Consider the following 13794-nt stretch of genomic DNA (forward strand, 5'->3'; position numbering starts at 1 on the left):
AGCTTGTTGGTAGAATGTCAGTTCCCTGAATGGAAGAGGACACACCTTACTCCTCCTGCTCAATAAAGTTGCGTTTCCATAGTTACTTGAAGCAATCCGAAGTTCTGCTGAATCAATTTGAATTATCCTGGTTTTAGGTTTCTGATATTCAGTCTCAGATTTAAGAGTTGATAAAAAAAGAATTACTTTCTTCTGCCTCAGTCAAACAGGAAGCATACAAGTCATACAAATATATATTTATCAACTTAAATTTTCCTTCGGTTGCTCTGTCTTTTGGTTTTAAGGTCCCTCATTTTGTTGATCTGAACATGTTTAGCCATGATGGAAATCTTAAAAAAGGAGGAGATGTCAGCAAATAAGGTTGCAAGAAAAGGAAGAAAATGGAGATGTTTAAGATCTTTAAGCACATCAGCAAGAAGATGCAGACCACAGACAATTCTCTCACAAATCCCCCACCAAATATTTAAAAAGAAACATTTTTATCACCTTTAGGATCACTTTGTCCTTACAATGATGATAATATTTCACTTTTTAAATTCCCATAAATCAAATAATGTCATTGCAAAGAATAATAATAATAAAATAATAATAATAATAATAATAATAATAATAATAATAATAATAAGAAGAAGAAGAAGAAGAAGAAGAAGAAGAAGAAGAAAAAGAAGAATAGATGATCCAAACCTCTAAATAGAGAATCTGTAAAAACAGTGGTTTTATATTTATATTATTTTTACCACAGTGAGTGTGGGTGTTCTACACCAGGATGCCAACTAGGAATGGAATACCTTAGTATGATTCTGGTGTTAGTGTCACGTTACTACCGATCATGCAGAATGAAGGCTGACCCTCAGTCAAGACTCAAGTTTTAAGTGTCAGATTCCAAGGAGTAGCGGACATCTGCCAGACTATTACAAGCTAAAGTTTCTCATAACCTTCCTCCTGATGTTTGATAATTTGGTATAAAATCTCACCTAAAGAAGACATGATCAAAGATGTCAGCGATGATCATGTACTGTGTTTGATTAGCAGGACAGGGTTGGCTGCACAGCAAATGAGGGACCGGGTTGGGAGCTACAGAGCACCAGTGCTGGAGTTTCTGAGTGAAAGGAATCAACACTGTGTGGAGTACTGGTGAGCTCAGCCTCAGATCACCCAGCTTGACCCTGTAGGTGTGTGCTCAGTCTCCAGGGTTTAGACACATGCTTACCTATGTGCTATATCCGTGCTCTCTGAATCAGATTGAACTGCGGGCCCCAGGCACCAGTATCCCAGTATCCTAGCCCAGCGGAGAACCAATTACACGGAACAGAGGTAGATCTTACCTCAGGTTACCCGGCCAATCCACAGAGGGTCTCAGATCAAATCAAGCTCCCATTATGTCTCCAAAGCCTAGCCACATGCCTGTAGCTTGCTGAACCTGTGCTCTTTGTCTCTGATGGAACTGTGGGCCACAAGGTACCACTGTTTGCGTCTTCTAGCCCAGAGGAGCCCCCATGGTATGGAGCACCTACGGATCTGGCCTCAAGTTTCCTGGGTGATCAACAGGGGGTTCTCGGTTCCCGGAATGCACAAAAGTGGTCTCTTTACCTTTGATAACTATGAAGTATCCGTCCTCATCCCTTTTGATTAATTTTGGTTGAAAGTTTATTTTGTTCGATATTAAAATGGCTACGCCTGCTTGCTTCTTGTGACCATCTGCTTGGAATAATTTTTTCCAACCTTTTATCCTGAGGTAATGCCTATCGTTATGGGTGAGATGTGTTTCTTGAATGCAGAAGAATGTTGGATCTTGTTTATGCACCCATTCAGTTAGTCTGTGTCTTTTTATTGGAGAATTGAGATCATTGATGTTGAGAGATATTAATGACCAGTGACTGCTAAGAGTCTCAAATGGTATATACTCACTTATATCTGCATATTAGCCCAAGGGACATGTCCCACAAAAGCCTTCACTTACCAGGAAACTGAGACAGAGGGGAGGACATTCTATTGGGACTCTAGATGAGAGAAGCATGGGAGAATGGCAAAGTAGAAGGATCCAGAGGGTCCTAGAAACCTACAAGTAGAACATTATGATAGGCAGATTTGGGCTCAGGGGTCCTGCTCAAACTAAGGCACCAGCCAAGGACTATACAGGCCGTAAAACTTTAAACCCCTACCCAGATCTAGCCAATGGACAGATCATTCTCCACAGTAGAGTGGAGAGTGGGATATGGCTTTCTCACATACTCTGGTGCCTCACCTTTGACCATGTCCCCTGGAGGGGGAAACCTGGTGGCACTCAGAGGAAGGACAGCAGGTTACCAAGAAGAGACTTGATACCCTATGAGCATATACAAGGGGAGGTAATCCCCCTCAGGAACTGTCATAGGGGAGGGGAATAAGGGGAAAATGGGAGGGAGGGAAGAATGGGAGGATACAAGGGATGGGATAACCATTGAGATGTAACAAGAATAAATTAATAAAAAAAGGAAAAAAAAGAGTGGTCTCCAGAAATAAACCAAAACACCAATGGATGCTTAATTTTTTACTAAGAAACCAAATCCATACAATAGAAAAAGAGATGGCAAGTAAACAATTGGTAATGGTCTAACTGGATGTCAACAAGTAGAAAAATTCAAGTAGATCCATATTCATCACCCTGCAATCCCAAGTGAATTGAAGATCTCTACATAAAACTAGATACACTAAATCTGTTAGAAGAAAAAGTAGGGAAGAGCCTAGAATTCATTGACACAGGAGAAAACTGCCTGAACTGAACATGAACATTAAATGAGACATAATGAAATTAAAAATAAACCTATGTATGGCAAAGGACACTGTCACGAGAGCAAAACAGCAGCCTACAGACTAGGAAAAGATCTTCACCAACTCTACATCTGACAAAAGGTTAATATCTAAAATACATAAAGAATTCAAAAAATTAAACAACATTGAAACAAATAATCCAATTAAAAATTGGGATATGGAGCTAAACAGAGAATTTTCAACAAAGGAAAATAGAATGTGTGAAAAAAAACTCTTAAAGAAATGCTCAGAGTTATTAATTATCATGGAAATGCAAATCAAAATGACTGTTAGATTCCATTTACACCCATCAGAATGGCACACAGTGGGCGGAGCTTAAGCATTTAAGACTGTAAAATCCTGATAAGTGAAGGCTTTCATGGGACATGCCCCTTGGGCTAGTTTGCAGATATAAGTGAGTATATACCATTTGACTCTTTCTGCTTCTGGGTTAACTCACTCATTATGATCATTTCTAGCTCAATCCATTTGTCCACAAATTTCGGGAATTCCTTTTTTTAAAATAGCTGAGTAATATTCCATAGTGTAAATATACCACAGTTTCTTTATCCATTCTTCGACTGAGGGACACTTAGGCTGTTTCCATGTTCTCTGTTACCAGGAAACTGGGCCAGAGGGCAGAACATCCTATTGGGGCTTTACATTAGAGAAGCAAGGGAGAATGAGGAAATAGAAGGATTCAGAGGGTCCTAGAAACTTACTAGAAGAACATTATGATGGGCAGATCTGGGCCTAGGGGTCCTGCTCAAACTATTGCACCAGCAAAGGACAATATGGGCAGTAGACCTCAAACCCCTACCCAGATCTAGCCAATGGACAGGACATTCTCCACAGTTGAGTGGAGAGTGAGACCTGACTTTCACACAAATTCTGTTGCGCCTTATTTGACCACGTCCTCTTGATGGGGAGGCCTGGTGGCACTCACAGGGAAGATAGCAGGCTACCAAGAAGAGACTTAATATCCTATGAGCATATACAGGGGGAGGAGGTCCCCCTCAGTCACAGACATAGGGGAGGGGAGTAGGGGTAAAGCAGAAGGGAGGGAGGAATGGGAGGATACAGGGGATGGGCAAACAACTGAGATGTAATATGAATAAATTAACAAAATATTTTTTACAAAGACTGCAGAGTCCTACCCTCACAATGACACACTTCCCCTAACAAGGCCATTTCTTCTCCAATAAGGTCATACCTCCTAATAGTGCCATCCACTATGGCCAAGCATTCACAAGAGTGAATGTATCGGGGCCATACCTATTCAAATACCATAATCATCTAAAATAGAGGAGAAATCGCAAATGTTTAATATTATGGTGGTGTCATAGTCTTCTCTAAATTGTTTGAAATTATCTTTTTAAATTTTTACTTAAATGGTTGAATGTTGCCTTCTTAGCTATTCATATTTTGCATGGATGTGTGGGGAGGCCTTGGACAACATGCTGACATCAATTCCCTTCTACTACTGTGCTAGATCAAGAGATGAAACTGAGTTTGTTGGCTCACTAACAAACATGGGAACAGGCTGAGCCATTTTGCTATCTCCTTAGCCTTTCTTATTAGTAGTTTAATAAGTATGGTTTTTTTGCTTAAATATTTCATAGAACTTGTATCTAGTAACCTTTATGCATATAAATCACCAATAGTTACAAAAATTATACCTTAAGATATGCATTCACTTTAATGTCTTTATTGATGCTAATGAATTAATTGTCATATTAGTGATTAAATTGTCTCCCAGTACAGACAGGAAAATCAGAAAATGACACGGTGTAATGAGCGGTTTTTAAAAAAAGAAACTACCTAGTAGCTTCCAAAAACCCACTAGTCTTGTTTATACAAAAGTTCTCCACATTGAACTCCTGAATCACAGCTACAGTTATTTTCTCACTGACTGCTCTACTACACTAAGGTCCCTGCTGTGACTCAGAAGCTGCCTCTTGGTGCGTTTTCATCACAACTCTTTCAAAAATGATATACGTGCGTGTCTCAGATAAATTTCATTAAAATTATTTTTTAATCTAAATTGCCTCTTTGGTTGTCTTTTTGTCTTCTAATATGAATCATTCTGTCCTTGCTTGTGTAAAAATTCATGCTGATTCTTTTCATTTTCTTTTCTTACTTACAAGTGTGAAGCAGCTTTGATCAGTCTAATTAAAACTTCTGTGAAGAAGAGAAAACAAAGTGTCTGGTAGGGGGCTTCTGGAGTTATTAGAGATGATGCTAACATCAGTGCTAACTTTCCATGCATAGTCAAGTATGTGCAGACCAAAGTCAACAAATTGCTTGCATTTTACACAGTAAAGTTAGTATGAAGCTGCTCACACTGGTGACTTGGAAGATCTATCTGACCTACAGTAATGTTTATTATCAAAACAAATGCAAGGAAGATCGAGTTTTACAAAGAGCTACATTTGAAATGGAACAAGACTTCAAGTCTTTAAATCCTCAATGTTACGTGTTATCTCACTTGGCAGGGAGCCTCTTTCTCTCCATCATGTTGGCCAGACCAGAGGTACTGAGTGGGACAGTGATGCAGATGCAGTTAGTGAGGCAGGCTTGAAGAAACTACACTAGGGCTGAAGAAATTTAGATTCTCATATTAGGATGTCTGTGTGCACTGAAAACAACACATTTACATAGGGTAGCATATTCCAAACAGAATATCCTGTAATAAACATTCATTAAACTAGTTAGGTCTGATATAAAGTCTACACTATTAGGTACTTTGATAACACTGAATTTTCAGAATTTTTGTAACAAGAACTTAAATAAAAAACAAATATTTTAAAGTGGGATCTGACATAATACACATTGATTTATATGTTAAATATTTTATCATGAGAAATTAGTAGGTTCAATCATGACTATATATGTATATAAATTATATAGCATTATAATATGGATGTGACTCATTTTTATGCTAAAGAAATGTGTTTACTTAAGTATTACAACTACATATACCTGGTTCATGTGATTCTGGCTTTAAATGCTGTCACAGTAACTTCTTAGCCACTTCCCCAGCCTGAATTTCTGTGTTCCAACCAAAATTGTAAGAATAATTGCAAACTATTCATAAAATATATACCAATGGCTAACATCAGATCATATAGTCTTTTGAATTCCTTAGTTAGTTGGGTGGATCAGTTGCACGTAATTTAAGATAATGAAGGCATACACATTTTAAGTTCAAATTTCTCAGCTTGAATATCTACAATGTCATTTATGATGAACAAATAAAAATACAATTATAAATTTTATATGTTTAAATTTTTATTAAATTGTTATATAGTGATTTTGAGACATGAATTTTTAAAATATAAAATATAGTTCATTAAATTTAAATACTATTAAATCAATGTACTAATTTCTGCATTTGCTTTTTTTCTTTTTATATATAAAGACATTAATAAAAGCTGGGAATAAATTGAACTCCTCTAGGATGTGCATTATATTCATTTCCTAGAGAATATGGTAGAAGTATTATTATTTCAAAATCATTTACTTTCATTTCATGCATCAGTCTTTGTTAACTGTTCTTTTTATTTCATTTACATTTGAGTAACAAATTAACACCAGTTTCATTTTAAAGGGAGGACAGAGATGAGGAAATGATGGAATTATATTTTACCTTTGATTCAAAATTCAATTTATTTAATTTTCATGCAAAAATAAAGGAATTAATGAAAAACTAACCATAATACTATAGCATTAGTCATATTCTTGCTTAAATAATACTTTAAATGACTCATAAATTACTTGTAAAATATTTTTATAATAGTCAATGTTTTTGTTTGCCTTCAAAGTGAAGATACCCCCTCTCACAAAACACTGTTTCTTATTTGACTTTGTCTTTTTCAGGTTACAAAATGATTTATAATTTGGTAATATTATGTTTGTAGAATGAAAATCAAAATTTTATCTATGTACCTAGATCAAATAAGTAATCAAGACTTATAATATAGAAAATAATAATATTGGTATGATTTATATAAAAGACATTTTCATTATGCATATTTAAGAACAAAATCAAATATTTTGTTATAAAATTGTATACATGGACATTTAGAAAAACAAAAATTGATACATGGATATTCATTTTGCTCTCAAACACTCTATCACAATCGATTTCTACAGACAGATATGTTTGTACTTCTATAGCTAGAACCATTTTAGTCTCATAAAAAAAACAAGCACTGTTGTTAATAAAGTGAGAGTTAGAAATCTCCTATTGTGGTAGTCAATAATTAGAAATTACAGTGTGTGTTTGTGTTTGTGTGTGTGTGTATGTGTGAGAGAGAGAGTATGTGTGTGTACATGCAAATGTAATTCACACACATGAATGTTTGCATACCCATGAGATATAGATTTTTCTTTTTACCTAGAAGTACATACTCAAATAAAAGTTGAATACAAGCATTTTTATAGAGTTCTGATGTCATGGATTGCAAGATGAGAAAATTTCAAAGAAGAAAAAGTGACCCTGAAAAATACATGGCAGCTAGCTTTTGCAATGAGCACATGCTACTTAATTCCATTGGATAATCTTTAAAAAAATTTTTTTAATTTTAATTTTAATTTTATTAATTCACTCAAATTACAACTCAATTGTTATCCCATCACTTGTATCCTCCCATTCCGTCCTCCCTTCCGCTTTCCCCTATTCCCCTCCCCTAGGTCTAAGACTGAGGGGGACCTCCTCCCCCACTATATGCTCATAGGCTATCAAGTCTTATCTTGGTAGCCTGCTTATTCTTCCTATGAATGCCATCAGGCCTCCCCACCAAGGGGAGGTAGTCCAATATGGAGCACCAGAGCTCATGTCAAATTCAGACCCCACTCGCCACATAACTAAACCTCACAAAGACCCAACCAAAAAAAAAATAGAGAGAATTTCAGACTAATTTCTCTTATGAACATTGATGCAAAAACACTCAATAAAACACTCGCAAAATGAATTCAAGAACATATCAAAGATATCATTCCCCATGACCAGGTAGGCTTCATTCCAGGTATGCAAGGATGGTTTAATATACAGAAATCCATCAATGTAATCCACCATATGACCAAACTGAAAGAAAACAATCACATGATCGGATACTTTTATAAACGGTACAACATAACACTAATAATTGCTGCGATGAGAGCAAGAAGCTGATATGTTTATTTATCAGTTCTCTATGTCATTACTTGAGGGCTGCTTCCAGCATGTTATGATTTTTTTGTGGTTCTCTATATTCAGAGATAGAACAACTTTCATGTCTTCCAGGAAAAAGAAAGCTGCAGGGCAGAGATTGACACTTGCACACTAATCTTAACTGTGGAAAGTAATTGAACAAGGCTTAGAACACATACTCCTGTTTTCACCTAACAGAGCTACAGTCAACCTAGGATTTAACAATAAATTCATAATTCACTTAATGATATTTCTTCAAAGTTGGATTCTGAGTTTTTATTTTTTATGTATATTTTTTATTAATTTTTTTTTACATATAAATTTGTATTGTTGCACATATATACAATAAACTATTTCCAGCAAGAAGAAACCACAAAACAACCAGGAATTATATAAATATTACATTCATAGTGTTTTGTCTATTTTGTATTTGGCAGCCTTGAAGAAAACATCTTTCCTATGTTGGTGCATCTAAAATTATGAATATAAATCAATATCTATCATATCTCATCATTATCAACATAAAAAATGTATCTAGACGTAAAAGTATCTTAACCTCTAAACAACTAAGCTTAATTGTAAAACTAAACTATCTGGTCTTCAACCCCATCAGAGACTTGAAAAGTAATAAAATTAATTACCTGATTATACAGGAAGTGCAGGTTAGCAGCTTTCCAAATTAGAAGATGACAGAGACAGGTGGCTACCTGAACAGTCACTGAAAACTCTCTATAATGTTACAGCACCACCTTTAGCCTTCAGGGCCAATATAACTGACAAACATATTTGTGAAGCAAGAACTATTGAGGACTTTCTTACCCAATCTTGACAGAGTTTGGCTTCTGAGTTTTTAAAATAAAAACAAAACCAATAAAGTAGTACACAAACTTCAGCACTAAAGCAGCAGTGGCGCAAGTTATGTCAAAGTTGGAACTCTACATCTCTTCCAAAGCTTATCCTAGATTTTCCACCTGACTGTAAAAATGTGGTAGCGTAGCAAATGAAAATTTTAGGTCTGAACATTCTGATGCTTTGATTGCCAGTTGCCCCTTTAGATTGTGTACCTTGTTACTGCCAGTTAAAACTGGAGATAGAGTTTTGCATGGCTCAGTGATTGTGTCTCCTGCTCTTGGAGAGGATCTGAGTTTGTTTCTAGCACTCGTGTCCAGCAGTTCACAGCTGCCTAATTCCAGCTTTTGAGTTATCAGCCATCTCTGTTCCCTGTGGGTACCACACTCCTGTGCACATATCTTATATGCATGTACATACGAAAATAAGTCTCTGGTCCCTGTGGGTACCACTCAAGTTTGCACAGGCCTCATATATATACGCATATTAAAAATAATTCTTTAGAAAAAAACATGGCTCCAAGAATAAATAAGAGCTACAAGGGAACTCTATATATCCAAACACTCTTTCCTCGATCTCTATTACACAAGCATTAGCCACTGTGCTCTCCAAAAGAGCAGATATTCCTAGGAACCTATCACTTCTTATTTACTAACATTACAGAGTGTGGTTAGTCATTAAAATAAACTGTGATCCTCCATATATTATTTGATTAAAAGGTCCTCCAAACCCGAGGACCCAAGTTATTAACACCAAAAAATTACTCTGTTGTGTCCTGTTAGCAAAGGTGAAGACAGCACCGAGATACAACCAGTTCATTAGGAATAGCGCAGACATTTCTTCTCTGGGATTCCGTGAAGCTTGAGCTGTTTGATACACACATAAATAGGCAAGGAAATCAGTTGTGCTCTGAGTTAATCTAGATCCCACAAATGCTCTTTGTTGTTATTGTACTGTGTTTGGCCATTTTGTTACCTTCAAATTGTTCCCAGCATCCCTTAGTAGAGGAGGGACCTGTGCTATCTCAGACATCAAAGGAATAGTTTCCAGTTTCCTCAGAAAGACATACATTGGTTATAAAACTGACAGGTGTTGGAAGAAAATTTGTCCACATTTCAAACAGACAAGAAAATTATTTGGAAAAGAAAGGCAACTAAATAAAAGCTCAAGGAAAAGACCAAAGTGGGTTTTTCATCAGAAATGTAAACTGTTGTCACGCTTTAGGATAGAGAGGTCTATCTCAGTCATGCAATACAGGCATTAATTTCTTTCCTAGTAGGTCTGTTCTGACTTGGCCCACATAGGGGGAAATGACTGACCTATGAAAAAGTTCCATCAGAGTCTCTACTGGTACACAAAAAGTTTGATTTGGGTTACAAAAAGAAGCAAGAGTGTCTTAGAGTTTCCATTGATGCTATGAAACATCCTGACTCAAATGCAATTTAAAGAGGAAAAGGTTTATTCATTGCACGCTTCCACAGCATTGCTCATGGCTAAAGGAATTAAAGACTAGAACTGAAACAGGGCAGCATCCGGGATGCAGGACCTGATGCAGAGGATATGGAAGAGTGCTGCTTACTGGTTTGCTTTAAATGGCTTGCTCCCGTGCACAAAACTCAAGTCCAAGTGGATTAAAGACCTCAACCTAAAACTACAGACATTAACCCAGTTAGAGGAAAAAGTGGGGAAGAGTCTGGAACTCATAGGCACAGGAGACAACTTCCTGAACAGAACATCAACAGCCCAGGCCTTAATGTCAACAATTAATTAATGGGACCTCATGAGGCTGAGAAGCTTCTGTAAGGCAGGTGACACTGTCAAGAGAACAAAGCGACAGCCTACAGACTGGGAAAAGATCTTCACCGACTCTTCATCTGACAAAGGTCTAATATCCAAAATATATAAAGAACTCAAGAAATTAAACACCACCAAACCAAATAACCCAATAGAGAAATGGGGCGCAAAACTAAACAGAGAATTCTCAACAGAGGAATATCACATGGCTGAGAAACACTTAAAGAAATGCTCGACCTCCTTAGTCATCAGAGAAATGCAAATCAAAACGACACTGAGATTCCATCTTACACCCATCAGAATGGCTAAGATCAATAACTCAACTGACACCTCATGCTGGCAAGGGTGTGGAGAAAGAGGAACAGTCCTGCATTGCTGGTGGGAATGCAAACTAGTACAGCCACTTTGGAAAGCTATCTGGTACTTTCTCAGAAAAATGGGAATAGAGCTTCCTCAAGACCCAGCTATTCCACTCCTTGGAATATACCCAGAGGATGCACTACCACACAACAGGGACATATGCTCAACCATGTTCATAGCTGCCTTATTCATAATAGCCAGAACTTGGAAACAACCTACGTGTCCCTCAATAGAAGAATGGATAAAGAAACTGTGGTACATTTACACTATGGAATACTACTCAGCTATTAAAAACAATGAATTTCCAAAATTTCTGGACAAATGGATTGAATAGAAATTGTCATAATGAGTGAGTTCACACAGAAGCAAAAAGAGCTAAATGGTATATACTCACTTATATCGAGACACTAGTCCAAGGTGTACGTCCCCATGAAAAACTGTACCTACCAGGGTAGTGGGTAAGAGGGGAGGACATCCTATTGAGACTTTAGGTGAGAGAAGCCTGGGTGAAAGAGGAAATAGAAGGATCCAGCGGGTCCTGGAAAACTACAGGCGAGTCTGGGCCCTGGGGTCCTCCGCAAACTATGGCAACAGCCAAGGAAAAAATAGGCAGTAAACCTCGAACCCCTACCCAGGCTAACCGATGGACAGGACATTCTCCACTGTTGAGTGGATAAGGAGATCTAACTTTCACACAAACTCTGGTGCCCCATATTTGAACATGTCCCTTGGATGGAGAGGCCTGGTGGCACTCAGAGGAAAGATAATAGGTCACCAAGGAGAGACTTGATACCATATGAGCATATACAGGGGGAGACGGTCCCCCTCAGACACAGACATAGGGGAGGGGAGGGGAGTAGGGGGGAAGTGGGAGGAAGGGAGGAATGGGAGGATACATGGGATGGGCTAACAACTGAGATGTAAAATGAATAAATTAATTTAAAAAAAGATAGTATAGCAGAAGACAGAGGCATTGAAACAATGGCTCATTGCAATGAACATTTGCAAGTAAAGCTGTTTGGGCAAACTTCTATATATATTGTGTGACACACCACAACTTCCACAGCAAGATCTTTTTAATTTAATATTTTTGGATTTGTTTGTATTTTAGTTTTATTTGGTGGGAGGTTGCCAGGACAGAGGGTAAATGTGGAGGGAACAGGAGATGAGTGGGATTTGAGTGCATGATGCAAAATTCATAAAGAATCAATAAATAGTTAACAAAAAATAAATGGCTTGCTCAACCTGCTTTTTTATAGAACTCAGGACCACCAGCCCATGCATGGACCACCCCCAACTGAATGGGTGCCCCCCCATCAATAAATAATTAGGAAAACTTTTTACAGCCAGTTCTTTTGGAGACATTTTCTCAATTAAGGTTCTCTCCTTTCAGATACCTCTAGTTTGTGTCAAGTTGGAACAAAACAAGCCTAGAGAATGAGTAACTTACAGGAACTTCATCACAGCAGTAGTAACCTTGAGTAAGACAGTGAGGTAGATAATGTTTAAGAGGAGGGAGACAAAGAGGCAAATTAGAGAAAAACATATCAAATATTTTCTCTAAGGACACGCATATGTAAAAACACGTGTAAACTCCTATGTGAGCATGTACATATATGTCCATACAGCATGTAGACATGCCGGGAATAAAATTTGCAAAGGATGTATTAGGAGGTGGTAAATAATCAAGAGGAGGAGAGTGCTATAAGGGATTGTGGTCGGAGATGATCAAAACGCAGTGTTATGCATGTATAAAACCTCACGAGGGAACCAGTTATTAAGTGCACTTATTAAAAACACAAAGTGGTTAATAAAAGAGTGGGTTTTTGTTTGCTTTTACTTTGTTTTGTTTTCTTTTTGTCTAGTAAGCAAGCAGTGTGGCTACATAACTGGATATAAGTAGAGATATTTAGCTTCCAAGTTACAGCATATCTATCTATATCATTGAAAGTGTAACATAGTTACTTCTTGTCTTCCCTTCCCTTTCTTTTTTCCAACACCTCCCTCATTCCTTTCTCCCTCTCAAACTCATAGTCTGTTTTCTTTTCATTGTTGTTACATAGTAAAGTCAAATCTCTCTTTTAAAAAAATCTTTTTCTAATATAAGTTAATGGGTAACTGTAACATCTACTATGCTAGCACTTTAAATTTGTCAAATCAAAATGTGATTAAATTCAACTGGATTTTTTGCTTCTTGATTCCTCTTAGGGTATGATATGCTTTCTGGAAATAGTTATAATAGCGATCTTTGGTTTTCGAAAATTTAAGAGATAGGTAAAATATATACCGTATTATGGAGATATAGTAGGAAGAATACAGGGATGCATAGGAAAAGAAAATAGAAATTAAATTTGAAGACAAAAATATAATGTAAATTTTGATATGTATTCTGTAGGTGGTCATAAATGCATAGTCTTTACTTAAAAATACTAAAATATAATAGTAATGCTTTTAAAATTAATTTACACAGTAACTCACCTACTTTTTGAAAGTGTTTGAGAATTTTCTTGAGTGTGGAAGAATGGGCATGTGAAAGCACATGTTTGCAAAGGCCTGCAGCTGACATCACTTCCTCCACCACTCCCACTTTCTCTTTTATAAGCAGTTCTCAGATACTGCAAGCCTAGCTACTTAGCTTGCTCCAGGGATCTCTTCCTGTCTCCAGCTTCCGGATCCTGGACCTACAGGTGACCTACCAACACTAACCAGAATATACATGGGTACTGAGGATCCTGATCCTGGATCTCAAGTTTGTGTAACAAATCATCCCCATAGTCACATTTATCATTTTTAATAATATGTTTCAG

Source organism: Acomys minous (genome assembly GCF_964271855.1).
Source record: "Acomys minous genome assembly, chromosome: 19".
In the NCBI taxonomy this organism is placed as follows: Eukaryota; Metazoa; Chordata; class Mammalia; order Rodentia; family Muridae; genus Acomys; species Acomys minous.